The sequence below is a fragment of the Haliotis rubra genome, unplaced genomic scaffold (assembly GCF_003918875.1).
Source record: "Haliotis rubra isolate DU_JTF1 unplaced genomic scaffold, ASM391887v1 Scf1327, whole genome shotgun sequence".
Lineage (NCBI taxonomy): Eukaryota > Metazoa > Mollusca > Gastropoda > Lepetellida > Haliotidae > Haliotis > Haliotis rubra.
Window position 1 is genome coordinate 174,690 of NW_025765256.1, and position 13,155 is coordinate 187,844.

At 40.0% G+C, this 13,155-nt stretch overlaps 1 long non-coding RNA gene across 1 annotated transcript; it reads right to left on the minus strand.

The window, feature by feature from the left end:
• Positions 1-5,259: 5,259 nt before the first annotated feature.
• On the minus strand, positions 5,260-10,603 carry LOC124267643. Its single transcript, XR_006896087.1, has 3 exons — positions 10,343-10,603; positions 5,644-5,649; positions 5,260-5,269 (listed from the first exon to the last, which is right to left on the minus strand). It is a non-coding gene; the product is annotated as an uncharacterized LOC124267643 (long non-coding RNA).
• Between the last annotated feature and the right edge of the window lie 2,552 nt (positions 10,604-13,155).

Genomic DNA, 13,155 nt, shown 5'->3' on the forward strand with positions numbered 1-13,155 from the left:
TACATCGACATCACTAGACAGTAATACACAGGAGTGAACTGATAATCTGTGTATTTTTCATATGGTTTATTTTGTCAACATATGGCTGTTACCTTATTACATATGATATTACATGTTACACATGTACCCGTGAAGATCCTGGTTAGAATCGTGATCTTCAGCAACCCATGCTTGTCTTAAGAGGCGACTAACGGGATCGGGTGGTCAGGCTCGCTGATTTGGTGGGCACATGTCATCGGTTCCCAATTGCGCAGATCGATGCTCATGCTGTTAATCACTGGATTGTCTGGTCCAGACTCTATTATTTACAGACCGCCGCCATATATCTGTGAAATAAAAATGTCGTTTAACATCATAAAATATTTCCTGTGTTCATATTTAAAATCAGTCATAAAAACATTTAGTTTCATATGTCGCTTAAGAAAGGCTATCAGATATTGCGGCACCATCATTGATGAAAGCCCGGTTTTACTGCGAACACCGACAGAATCTACAAAAATGCTAACAAAGCATGTACTCTTAGCGGAAACTCAAATCTTTTGATGTCAATTCTTCCACATTTGTCTTATATTACAAAACTGTTATTCAAGGCTTTCTTCATAATGAATATAAACTTCTACCTTCCGGACGCCGCGTCCAAACGCCATTGTTCAGAACTAGCAGGGCATCAAACTCATTTCTTCCAGCCAGCATCGCAATTCTAAACCAAGATACTTGTGTGTGTGTCATGTCATAGCGTACATGTGTTGTTTTGTATTCTAATATTGTTGCATGCTCTATTTATTGCCTTTATGTATCACAGCATCTGATGTACAATAAATACCCTTTCTGGCAAATAAAGTATTATTATCATTATTATTAAAACAATTCAATGTTGTTGTCTGTGAGCGTCTTATTTATCTTGCTTGGTGGCTTCACATAAGAAATAACAATGATTCACACTAAATAACTCGTGTTTACTTCATGACTGTAAAATAAATATGGTCGGTTTTACGCCCTGGTATTACCAACTTCACGTATATTCTAGGATCCTTCAGACTATCACAATTTAGATAAAAGGTATTTTTTATAACTTTCTGTATGATTGAAGTGTCGTATAACTTGACAGAGTTACAAGATGGTAAAACAATACTGTAGGCGTGATGTATATCTGACTCAGTCGGGGCGGTGGGGTAGCCTAATGGTTAAAGCGTTGGCTCGTCGCGCCGAAGACCCGGGTTCGAATCCCCACGTGGGTACAATGTGTGAAACCTATTTCTGGTGTCCCCGCCGTAATGTTGCTGGAATATTGCTAAAAGCGGCGTAAAACCAAACTCAGTCAGTCAGTCAGTCAGACTCAGTCACACAGTGTATAATTGAACCAAATGTCTCACTGAACTACCTATGCATCTATGACGTAATTAAATGACTATCGGCGGATCACCATGACACGCTATTCTCTTGCATGGAAAGGGTATTACCACCATGTGATAAGGATATGCAGTACAGTTTTATGGGACTAGGTCAGTTGTTTTTATTGAAGTGAAGTGAAGTGCAGTAGTAATATATATATATATATATATATATATATATATATACATATACACAGAGAGAGAGAGAGAGAAGTGTGTGTGTGTATATATATTTACACACACACACACACACACATATTGGTGGAGGGAAGGTCGGGGGGTCATAATGTCGGGGTGATCATCGCACACCAATGAAAGTAACGAGCGACCGCATGGGAATCCTATCCGTCAAACCACGTTTAACCCAACCCATTGTGTTGTGTATATTTTACACGATATTGTATATTTATAACAGTGAGATAACTTCAAACCATCGGCTAATGCAGTGCTGTGATCATGAGGTGGATGTTTGAGGAAACAGAATACTGCAGTTAATAATTGGCCCCTTATCTATTGTGTCGCTTGTATGTCATGTCGAGTGTGATAGTGAGTCTTATCTTGCTCTTGTTGTTTTGAACACAACTACATGTGCACATTGTAAGCCAAGGTCCGTGACACGGTGTGTTGGTTTTAGTATCCCAAGATAACACAATGAGGAAGGTATTCACTTAAGCAAAGTGGGGCATGTTCGCTTGTATGCGATCTGATAACACTCAGGGTTTTGAATTGACAGTCGTAATGGCATTCGTTGGGTTGTATACTGAGGTGCAGCATGGTGACTGAATACTGTGTAAGGCAGACACCGTTGGGTTGTATACTGAGGTGCAGCATGGTGGCTGAATACTGTGTAAGGCAGACACCGTTGGGTTGTATACTGAGGTGCAGCATGGTGACTGAATACTGTGTAAGGCAGACACCGTTGGGTTGTATACTGAGGTGCAGCATGGTGACTGAATACTGTGTAAGGCAGACACCGTTGGGTTGTATACTGAGGTGCAGCATGGTGGCTGAATACTGTGTAAAGGCAGACACCGTTGGGTTGTATACTGAGGTGCAGCATGGTGACTGAATACTGTGTAAAGGCAGACACCGTTGGGTTGTATACTGAGGGGCAGCATGGTGGCTGAATACTGTGTAAGGCAGACACCGTTGGGTTGTATACTGAGGTGCAGCATGGTGACTGAATACTGTGTAAGGCAGACACCGTTGGGTTGTATACTGAGGTGCAGCATGGTGACTGAATACTGTGTAAGGCAGACACCGTTGGGTTGTATACTGAGGTGCAGCATGGTGACTGAATACCGTGTAAGGCAGACACCGTTGGGTTGTATACTGAGGTGCAGCATGGTGGCTGAATACTGTGTAAGGCAGACACCGTTGGGTTGTATACTGAGGGGCAGCATGGTGACTGAATACTGTGTAAGGCAGACACCGTTGGGTTGTATACTGAGGTGCAGCATGATGACTGAATACTGTGTAAGGCAGACACCGTTGGGTTGTATACTGAGGTGCAGCATGGTGACTGGATGCTGTCATTGTGTTTATACCGCCACAACTGTCTGCCCTTCTTTACCTAGACGAATACGTGTATTTTGTCTTACCCAACAGACAGCACATACATAAATAGTATGTAGAGTATTTACCTCTTCATTTACAAATACTATTTGATACTTTGCTAGAATTTATCTAAAATACAAGACGGCCATGCATTGTGCAAACATTATTTTGTTAGATTTGGGAGTTTCAACGGTATACACACAATGCAAAATAAATATTGTGTTGATGCTTCGAACAGGTTTCATTTATATGTGTTTTCTTAATACTCAACTTTTGCATAGTCAGACGGTCAATATATTCTTCTCAATAGAAACTGATGAGTCGTAGAACCCCCAGGCCACGAATATCTTCCATTACCTCTGCAGTTACAGGCTGCTTATCTTGTCGGTTTAAAATTGTGGTAATCACTTCAGCAAACATTGTGACTTCATAATTAGAGCCTAATGGTGAGCCTAAGTAGTGATTCCCCTGTAAAGATTATCACTGCCTTACACTGACGGGGTCTCATAGTAGTGATTTTCCTGTAAAGATTAACACTGCCTTACACCGTCGGTGTGTCATAGTAGTGATTCTCCAGTAAAGATTAACACTGCCTTACACCGTCGGTGTCTCATAGTAGTGATGCTCCATTAAGATTATCACTGCCTTACACTGACGGTGTGTCATAGTAGTGATTTTCCTGCAAAGATTAACAGTGCCTTACACCGTTGGTGTCTCATAGTAGTGATTCTCCAGTAAAGATTATCACTGTCTTACACTGACGGTGTCTCATAGTAGTGATGCTCCATTAAGATTATCACTGCCTTACACTGACGGTGTGTCATAGTAGTGATTTTCCTGCAAAGATTAACAGTGCCTTACACCGTTGGTGTCTCATAGTAGTGATTCTCCAGTAAAGATTATCACTGTCTTACACTGACGGTGTGTCATAGTAGTGATTCTCCTGTAAAGATTAACACTGCCTTTACACTGACGGTGTCTCATAGTAGTGATTCTCCTGTGCAGATTAACACAGCCTTACACCGTCGGTGTGTCATAGTAGTGATTCTCCTGTAAAGATAATCACTGCCTTACATTGACGGTGTGTCATAGTAGTGATGCTCCTGTAAAGATTATCACTGCCTTACACCGTCGGTGTCTCATAGTAGTGATTCTCCTGTGAAGATTAACACAGCCTTACACCGTTGGTGTGTCATAGTAGTGATTCTCATGTGCAGACTAATACTGCCTTACACTTCCGGTGTGTCATAGTAGGGATTCTCCTATGCAAAGTAACACTGCCTTGCACTGACGGTGTGTCATAATAGGGATTCTCCTGTAAAGATTAACACAGCCTTACACCGTCTTTGTCTCATAGTAGTGATTCTCCTGTGCAGATTAACATATGCCCTTACACCGTCGGTGTGTCATAGTAGTGATGCATCTGTGAAGATTAACTCTGCCTTACACTTCCGGTGTGTCATAGTAGGGATTCTCCTATGCAGAGTAACACTGCCTTGCACTGACGGTGTGTCATAGTATTGTTACAAGGTAAAATGCATCCTAAACCCACACAAGAAAATTACATCAGAATCCTTATATAGATTTGCGGTTATTCTCATGAGTGCTTTTAAGGTTGGGAAAGCAATGGAAACAGAATGTCGCCAGTTACAGGTAGATCAATAGCTAGATGTGTTTGTGTCGTAGGTTTCGCTAGGCAAGTGAAGAACACAGTCACTATTAGAGACAGAACAAATTACCAATTACGTTAAACCAACAATGAACAGTTGCAAAGGGATCAGTCACCGATCAGTGATCTCCGTTATATTTCCAATCGCGACACACATGACTTCAGAGTCAGATATAGTTAACGAATTAAGACGAGGTATGGGAACATGTGGTCAAGATCAGGTCAGACTCGAACCAAGTAAAAAATACCTTTAACACGAGTAGAGGGAGCGGGCGACGGAGGCGAATAGCAGCTACACAGTTCCCACTATGGGGTGAGTCTATCTGTCTTGTGTTGAAGCTGTGTCCATCCCCGGATGGACTGGCATCCTTAGTGCATCACAGCTAACTGCTGTCAAGGAAAATAGAAGTGACGAGTTAGTTGTGTGACTTAAGGCAGTATACCGTGTCAAGGAAGTAATGAGTGACGAGTTAGTGGTGAGACTTAAGGTAGTATACCGTGTCACAGAAGTGATGAGTGACGAATTAGTGGTGAGACTTAACGTAGCATACCGTGTCAAGGAAGTACTGTGTGACGGGTTAGTGGTGAGACCGTGTAAGGAGGTAGTGCATGTCAGAGGTACAAGAAAAGATATCAATCACAGTTTCATCTCCTAACTAAGTCGTCGCCTGAAAACCAGGGGGTTCTTAGTCCACGTTTGACAATTAGAGTTAGTATGCTCGGGGGTAGGTTTTAGAGCAAAATGTGTTACTCTGGCAACTTTACACTGATATCTAGCTTTGAAAATGGTTTTCAAACACAAACTTTGTTCTCTGTCCATGAAAAATCACATGCTGTTAGTTTTCGAGTGTTATAAGTTGTCTATTGCCGAATGAGCAAGCACAATTTGATCATGTGGTATTGAGATTTTACAAGTTTCGAAGTGATTTTCATCATGAATGGAACATTTTAACTCTGTTCTTATTTCTGCTTTATTTTATTAAGTGTAGTCCGTATGAAAGTCAAAAAAGGTTTAAACAACAAAACTACAACCTGGTAAAAAGAAATAAGAATCAAATATCCATATAATAATAGTAAGGCTGATATTTGGCTGTGTTTCCTGACACTTAGCACACTTTGGTTTTGAGAAAAATCACGATTTTCTTTGGTCAAGGTTCTAACTTCAATCATTTTTCGTGGATTTCTTAATTATTTTAATAGATTGAGGATATAATTTGCTATTTTCTGAAACTGTTTGACATGTCACATGCAAACAATTCCAAAGAATTCGATTGAATAGTTTAGAATATATTGTTGTCCTAAACTTCTAGATCGATTTTCTCGAAAATAGTTTTTGGTGACTTAGTACACTCTGGTTTTCAGGCGACGAAATTGTACATTTCGGTAATGTATGGTTTGGGGCTACATTTGACAGCGGTAGTGCTTCCTGCATACACAATAGCTTCACGATTGCGGATAGATCCTAAGCATATGCACCAGAGTTATGATATATTTTAAATCATGAAACATGAGCTCAATACACTATGCACAGTAACGTATTCTGTTGCTCTGACGTTCTTTAAAGGTTTGAACAGACACTTTAAACGTTAGTGACATAAACCATGGGAAATATTATCACTGAACTATGTGTGAGTGTCTAGAAGCAGTGCATGTGTTCTGGGATTGTACCTATCCAGTATTAAGAACTATAGTCTGTTTGCAGTGAAAACGTACCGATGAAATTCTCGCTAAGCAAAAATTAAATCGATTAAAGCGAAATTAAGATTGCGAATCCTCATAATTTTACCTTGCCAATTGAACATTCGAATCTCAGAATTTTATTCAACTAAGGATAAAGTTGTTTAACAAACGATCATGGTTTCAAATCGTTTTTATTGGTTTGTATTACAAGGGGTAACCACATTAGATGAAACACCGAGAACAAGTAGGGCTGGTCTATGTTAACGCTCATCACGTACCACACGTGCATTTGTTTCACTGTTCCGTGTACTGCGCTTACTCCCTTGTCATACAAACCAATAATAGCAATTTGAATCTATGATCGTTTGTTAAACAACTTTATCCTAAGTTGAATAAGATTCAGAGATTTTAAATGTTCATTTGGCAAGGTAAAATTAAGAGGATTCGCAATCTTAATTTCACTTAATTTGATTTTACTGTTTTGTTTAAAGTGAAATTCATCGGTACGTTTACACTGCAAACAGACTATAGTAATATGTATTTAGCTCGCCCTCGCTCCGACTCGTAATGAAGGACATTAACCAACTCAAAACACAAACGCCTTGTAACCTCTTTATCGTCAAATAATGTCTTTACTAAATATATAGTTTCGAGATGTATATCCACGAAGATGTACAAGTATGTAAAATATAATTCATTGTTAGACACTGACTTGCAGACCACAATAACAGCATTTATCCATGTTGAGTATCCAGATTCCTGATGGTTAAATCTGACACGATCATCCAGTGGCAAGGGTGACTCTATGTTTGTTTATAAAGCTGCTAGTAGTGACCATATTTGCGTCTGTATCCGTATAGGACGGAAGAGGATTGTTTTTATCCACTGGATAATCTGCGAGAAACGTACCCATTCCATAAACTGTTATATTTGATTGAAATTTAACGTAATTAAAACCAGTTACATATGTCCCTTGCGAATAATTGTATGTTATCGATGTCAATAAGAAAAAGGTTATTACAGTTAGATATGTAGTGTGTTCTGTTCTGTTGATTCGTGTGATTTCCATTTACTCCGCCGCCGTTACTGTTTAAAGTCTGCCTCAGTGCGAGATCGTGCGTGATAGTTGCACTCAAGTCCCAGTAATATCTCGTGGAAGAGAGCTGACAAGCCCTGAATTAGATAATTCCTGGACATGAAAGGACGAACAATGATAGCTGTTTGGCTTGCTGGGGAAGTCATGACTTGTATAACGGCGCAGACATACTTTGGTTAAAATGAGAACCTAGTCCACGCAGGCAAACCTTTAGACAAGGGTGCAAATCTAAATGAAATGGAATGCTTAATTGCAACATATGTTAACCCTTGAAGTGTTGGACTAGTAATGTCACTAATGGTAACTGACACTCTTGTGTCAGATCTTTCCACAAATACATGGGAGTTTTTTGTGTGTTATATCTTCTTCATGTGAATACATGTCAGTGTTTGCGATGTTATTTTTCAAAGATCCACCTTGAGAAACTCACACAGTATATGCCCTGAACGATACAACCATGTCATCAATATTAATTTCCTGGCAACATGGACTCAATAGTGGACGCCCTACGTCGTTCAGGGCTGAATATAGTCATTAGGGCGCTACAGGAACTATCTACGACAGATGATAGCTCCTACAACATGATATTGGTGGATGTGGAGACATTCACCTGATGCAGCTGCCACACATGATATATGGCCATGGTATTAACACTTCACACGTCTGCATGGACACTACAGCGACAGGAGGTTAGTACCACTAACACGGAATCGGAAATGTCTGATTTACAGATCCGACCGTTTGTTATGCCTCCTGGGTAGATCGTAACAGACTCGGATACTTAACACTATACTCTTGATGAAGAAAGCATGACGCATTAATCAGAGGAAGCCTCTAGCATCTAGTTGTATAGTCACTGAACTAACTCAAACTGACGATGTTTTGTGACAGACTAAGGAAACTAACATTTAACGTACATAGTATGACATGAATTCTATCCTGCCTAGTGGTTGTATCACAAATGAATACACTGATTTAATGTTTGTAAAAAGATACGTTTAAAGTCAGTAATTCACAAAAGTTATTAAATTGGTATCTGTATTGATTGCAGTGTTTACGGAGGTTCCTGAAACCAGTACAATACGAGGATTCGTCATACTTGGATACTGCTCATCCTACAACAAGTAGAATTTAATGCTATGCTCAGCATTTGATTGACTAATCGGGCAATATATTTTCTATGTCTTTCCCTCAAATGAAATCAACTAATTTGTTATTTTGCACCGAACGTTGTCACATATTTCACATGGTTGTCTTTGACGCTATCATTTGTGAATTGGTAATATACAACAATTGAACGTTTGTTTTATAGAAAATAACGTCAAAAACATAATACACACAGTGAGAAGCTGCAAAGTATAGGGGACCAAATTCATGCAAAGCATGGGCAACGGTATTTATATCTGCCTAGACGCACGCCAATCATTTTGAAGTCACTTTATCACTTTACTGGACAGCATGTGTGTACTTTCTGAGGGGCACCTTACAGCTGGCGATCAGTATCCATCACTGTCATACAGCTTCAGGGTTGCTCGAGAAACCATTTGCAAGTTTATCCCCGAAATCTGTCATCAAGCCATAGTGGATGTGTATGCTGATGAAGTGATCCAGTGTCCCACCACTGAACAAGAATGGTAGCAATTGCTGAAGAATACGAGAGGCTTTGGAACGTTCCACATGTAATGGGGCACTTGATGGGAAGCATGTGGCACCTCCAGAGAGAGGTCAAATAGGATTCCCCCACCTGAGCCAATGACCAGTGACAACCATAACATGCCAAACTTCATGATTGGTGATGACGATTTTGCTTTGCGAACCCGCATGATGAATCGAATATTCGAGAAAGAACTTGACTCTTACAGAGTGGAAATATAACCATCGCATAAGTAGAGCCCGAAGAGTCGTGGAGAACGCTTTCGGAATACTGGCAGCTAGATCCCAGTGTCTTCAAGGATTTTTATTACAGCAGCAACCTGATGTTGTGCGTAACATCATAGAAACCTGTGTCTGCCTCCACAACCTGATCCTAATACGACACTCCAGCCATGCACCATGGCCAGATGGATGCAGAGATGCAAACCACAACATCATGCCAGGAGAATGGGAGGTCGCTTCTTTGCCTTGTGTCCTCGAACATTTCTGTTCTTTCTTGGACCCATCTTCAAGATCTTGGTTCTGTAGTGTCCGGTGAAACTCTGCGGGGTTAGTGTCGGCCTACCCTCCCTTTGTAGTCCGTTGGCCGTCAGATGTCACCGCTTGCTATGCGATATGTCAGATGACAGTTGAGTTAATGAGTGATTACCTCCGATGTTACACCGGATAGCAATCGGACGGTGCTAAATATCATGTTACCCTCCGAGGAGAATGGAACTGGTGATGGGCGACTATCAGGACCGTCGGGCACACCGCAGACTGCAAGCGAATGAGCGTCAGATAACTGTTATTCATCGGACACTTATCAGATTGCCGTCCGACGTTGGCTGGACACGTCCGATAGTTGCACAACACGAATCTGACACACATCGGACTGACTCGACATTCATCCGACACTGACTCGATTTGAGACCGGAAAGAGCGTCCAATGGCAAACTAAGCTCTGAGCTTAGTTCCTTCATCGGACGATTTCACCTCATCGGATCACGCCCGACACGCCGGACACTGACCTGATAGGCGACAAACACACATCAGACATCGTCGCATAATGACCTCCTCAAATCTGGACTGACAACCCAAGTAGGTGTAACCGATAGTTGGCTTTGTTTGATGTAATTTATTGATACGTACTTGGGTGTCCCACTTCTTTCATTAGATCACGGATATAAGATCTAATGGTAGCTTTGTAATCAGAGTATAGAATAAGAAGTGGTGTCACAGATGTGTGGAGGGTTGACTTAGCAGCAATATCGGCCATTGTGTTACCAGAAATTCCAACATATCTGGGTAACTAACAGAGGACGATGTCGTATTGGCCAGCAGCAAGTTCATTATATAATTCAATTAGTTCAATTAAAAGTGGACGTTACTAAGATTTTGAATCCCCTGAAGGCACGAAAGAGAGTCAGAAAAGATTATGTATTCTTTATGTTTAGGTTGTTTTCCAATATATTTTAAGGCTGTTAATATGGTGTTTGCTTCGGCTGTAAAAAATTAGCTGTGATCTGGTAATCGAGAAGATATTCTTCTGGATCCAATGACAGTGGCACAAGCAACTGCGCCACCATTCTTGGACCCATCTGTAAATAAGGATTTATATGTGTTATATTTCGTTTTTAATTGATTAAATTCTTGTTTAGATCGTAATTAATTAGTTGGGGTTTTTTAAATGTGGTTAATTTTAGGTCGACTTGGGGCCTAACCAATTGCCAAGGAGGAGAAGAAAGAAGTCGAGAAGGAGATATATTTTCCAGCTCAATGCTGGCAGCAGAAATGAATGATCCTCACAACGAGGAGTAAAAGCGCAGCTGAACGCAGGCTTGGATTCCTTTGAATATAGTTTTGTGATGTATTATAAAGATAATTTCAGAAGGCGTTGGTTAAGAGTGAGTGAGTGACTGAGTGAGTTAAAACTTTGGCAATATTTCAGTCATATCGTGACTAAAACAACATATATATTAACAATAATTAAAGAGAGAGTATAAAATCCTGTCAACGAAGGACAGTAAAACAACTAAAAATATCACAGATATAAATGTAAAACTAGTAATTAAATCTAAAACATTTTAACTATAGAGGACAACACAATATAAAAATAGGCTATAGATCACCAGCAACTGAAGGTAGTTCACCATACTAGGGACCATGGGTCTTACAGTACCTTTGCTACCCGCATGGACCCTAGCTGGATTTACACCATCCCTTCAGCAGCTGGCGATTGTAGGAAAATGTAGCCGGAAGTTAAAAGAACAAAAATACTACGATTAAAATGTGGTAAATTTACATTTTACTTTGAAAGTTTTGGGACTTACGTACGCGTTGGTTAAGAGATGGCTCGTCGGCCCCAACATGGTTTCTCAAGAATCGCAATGGGTGATGTTCTGAACGACCCAAGACAAAGTCTAAAGCGACCGTCACGGAAAAATAAACCAATCGCTGTCAACGAAACACATGTTGTCAAACTCGAGTTTAAGAGTGTGAACATTTCAACAACTCACCACCAACCCCAATTACAGAGTTGTAAAACTGTTGTCCAGAAAAGTATGATTGGTCTCTTTTCTCACTAACTTTTCCATCTAATTTTGGGTGTTGTCAAACTCGAGTTTGACGCGTAAAGTGTTGTCAAACTCGTGTTGTTCAGAAACAACCAATCACTGTCAACGAAATTGTCACATGATGTTTTGGTCGACTGGTAAAATCGACCTACAAACACAGACTGACTAATAGAGACATGTGTTGTCAAACTTTAGTCTTCAGTGTGAATGACGCTTAAGACATTGATAGTGGATGAAATATACAAGTTTAAGGTTGCTTTTGCAGGTTCCACTATATACGATGGATCTACCATCAAGCTTTAAACGGATTAGTGCTCTATACAAATGAAGCAGGGTTGACTGGTCAGCTCCCCAATTCGAAACAACTTTTAATGAAAAGTAAAAGTCATCTTTTTCCTGCTGTTTTATTTTTGCTTGTATTTCGGGGTTTCGGGGGTTGTTTTGTTTGTTTTTGTTTGTTTGTTTTGGGGTTTTTTGTTTTGTTTTGTTTTTTTTGGGGTTTGGAATGTATAGGTCCACGATTAAGAATGTTTTTGCAAGAGTTTCATCCAGTTCATCAGCAACATCTAATTTATCAGTGAACAATTGATTTCCAGTTTTAAGAAGGTTTATGCTTAATTTAGCTCCCTTACCCATTCGTCACCACTCGACCCTTTCCGTAACCTCCGAGAAGACCCGTCCCCCTCTCAATGGACGTTATATGTGCGAAAACAAACCAGTCAGGACGCGCGTAATGATTGTGGTACTTTGATAGACATAATCCCGAGTACTTAAATCGTTTCTGGCATATGGTTGTTTAGGAAATCATGAAAAAAATACCATCCCTTTCTTATCAAATTTTATTGTATATACATACAACACTGGCTTTTGTACATTTAGTATATATACTCATTGATGTAACTTGCTTGTTACAATTCACCCTGACGAAGGGGCAAGGAATAGCCCAGAAACGTTGTGATATTGAATAAAGAAGAAGTTGTCATCCATAATATTTGCGTTTTACTTGAACACCAACTTCTAAATGCCTCTCAAGAGGCTACATTGGCACTTTAATGCAATGGTTTGCAACCAGTAACTAACAGTTGGTAGTGCTACCTGCCTACACAATAGCCACTCGATTGCAAAAGATTCGTCCTATATACACACGAGTTATAATATGCGTATCTTATGAGCTCAATACTGCCTATACACAATAACTTATTTTTCATTCATGTGCTTTATTTAAAGATTAAAGCAGACACTTATAACTTTAGTGGCGAAAACCATGGGGGATATTATCACGCAACTGCCATATCACCAATATGTGAGTGTCTAGCAGCAATGTATGTGTTTGGCATGGTACATATCCTGTATAAAGAACTAGTAATATGTATTTAGCTCACATCACTTCGATTCCTTCCCAGTGCAGGACATTTACCAGCTCAAAACACAAAAGTCTTATGATCTCTTTAAAAGTCATTGCTAAATAGATTCGAGATGTATACCCTGGAAGATTTTACAAGGTTGTAAAAGATACGTTACAGTTATACACTGATTTGCAGACCATTGTTTTGA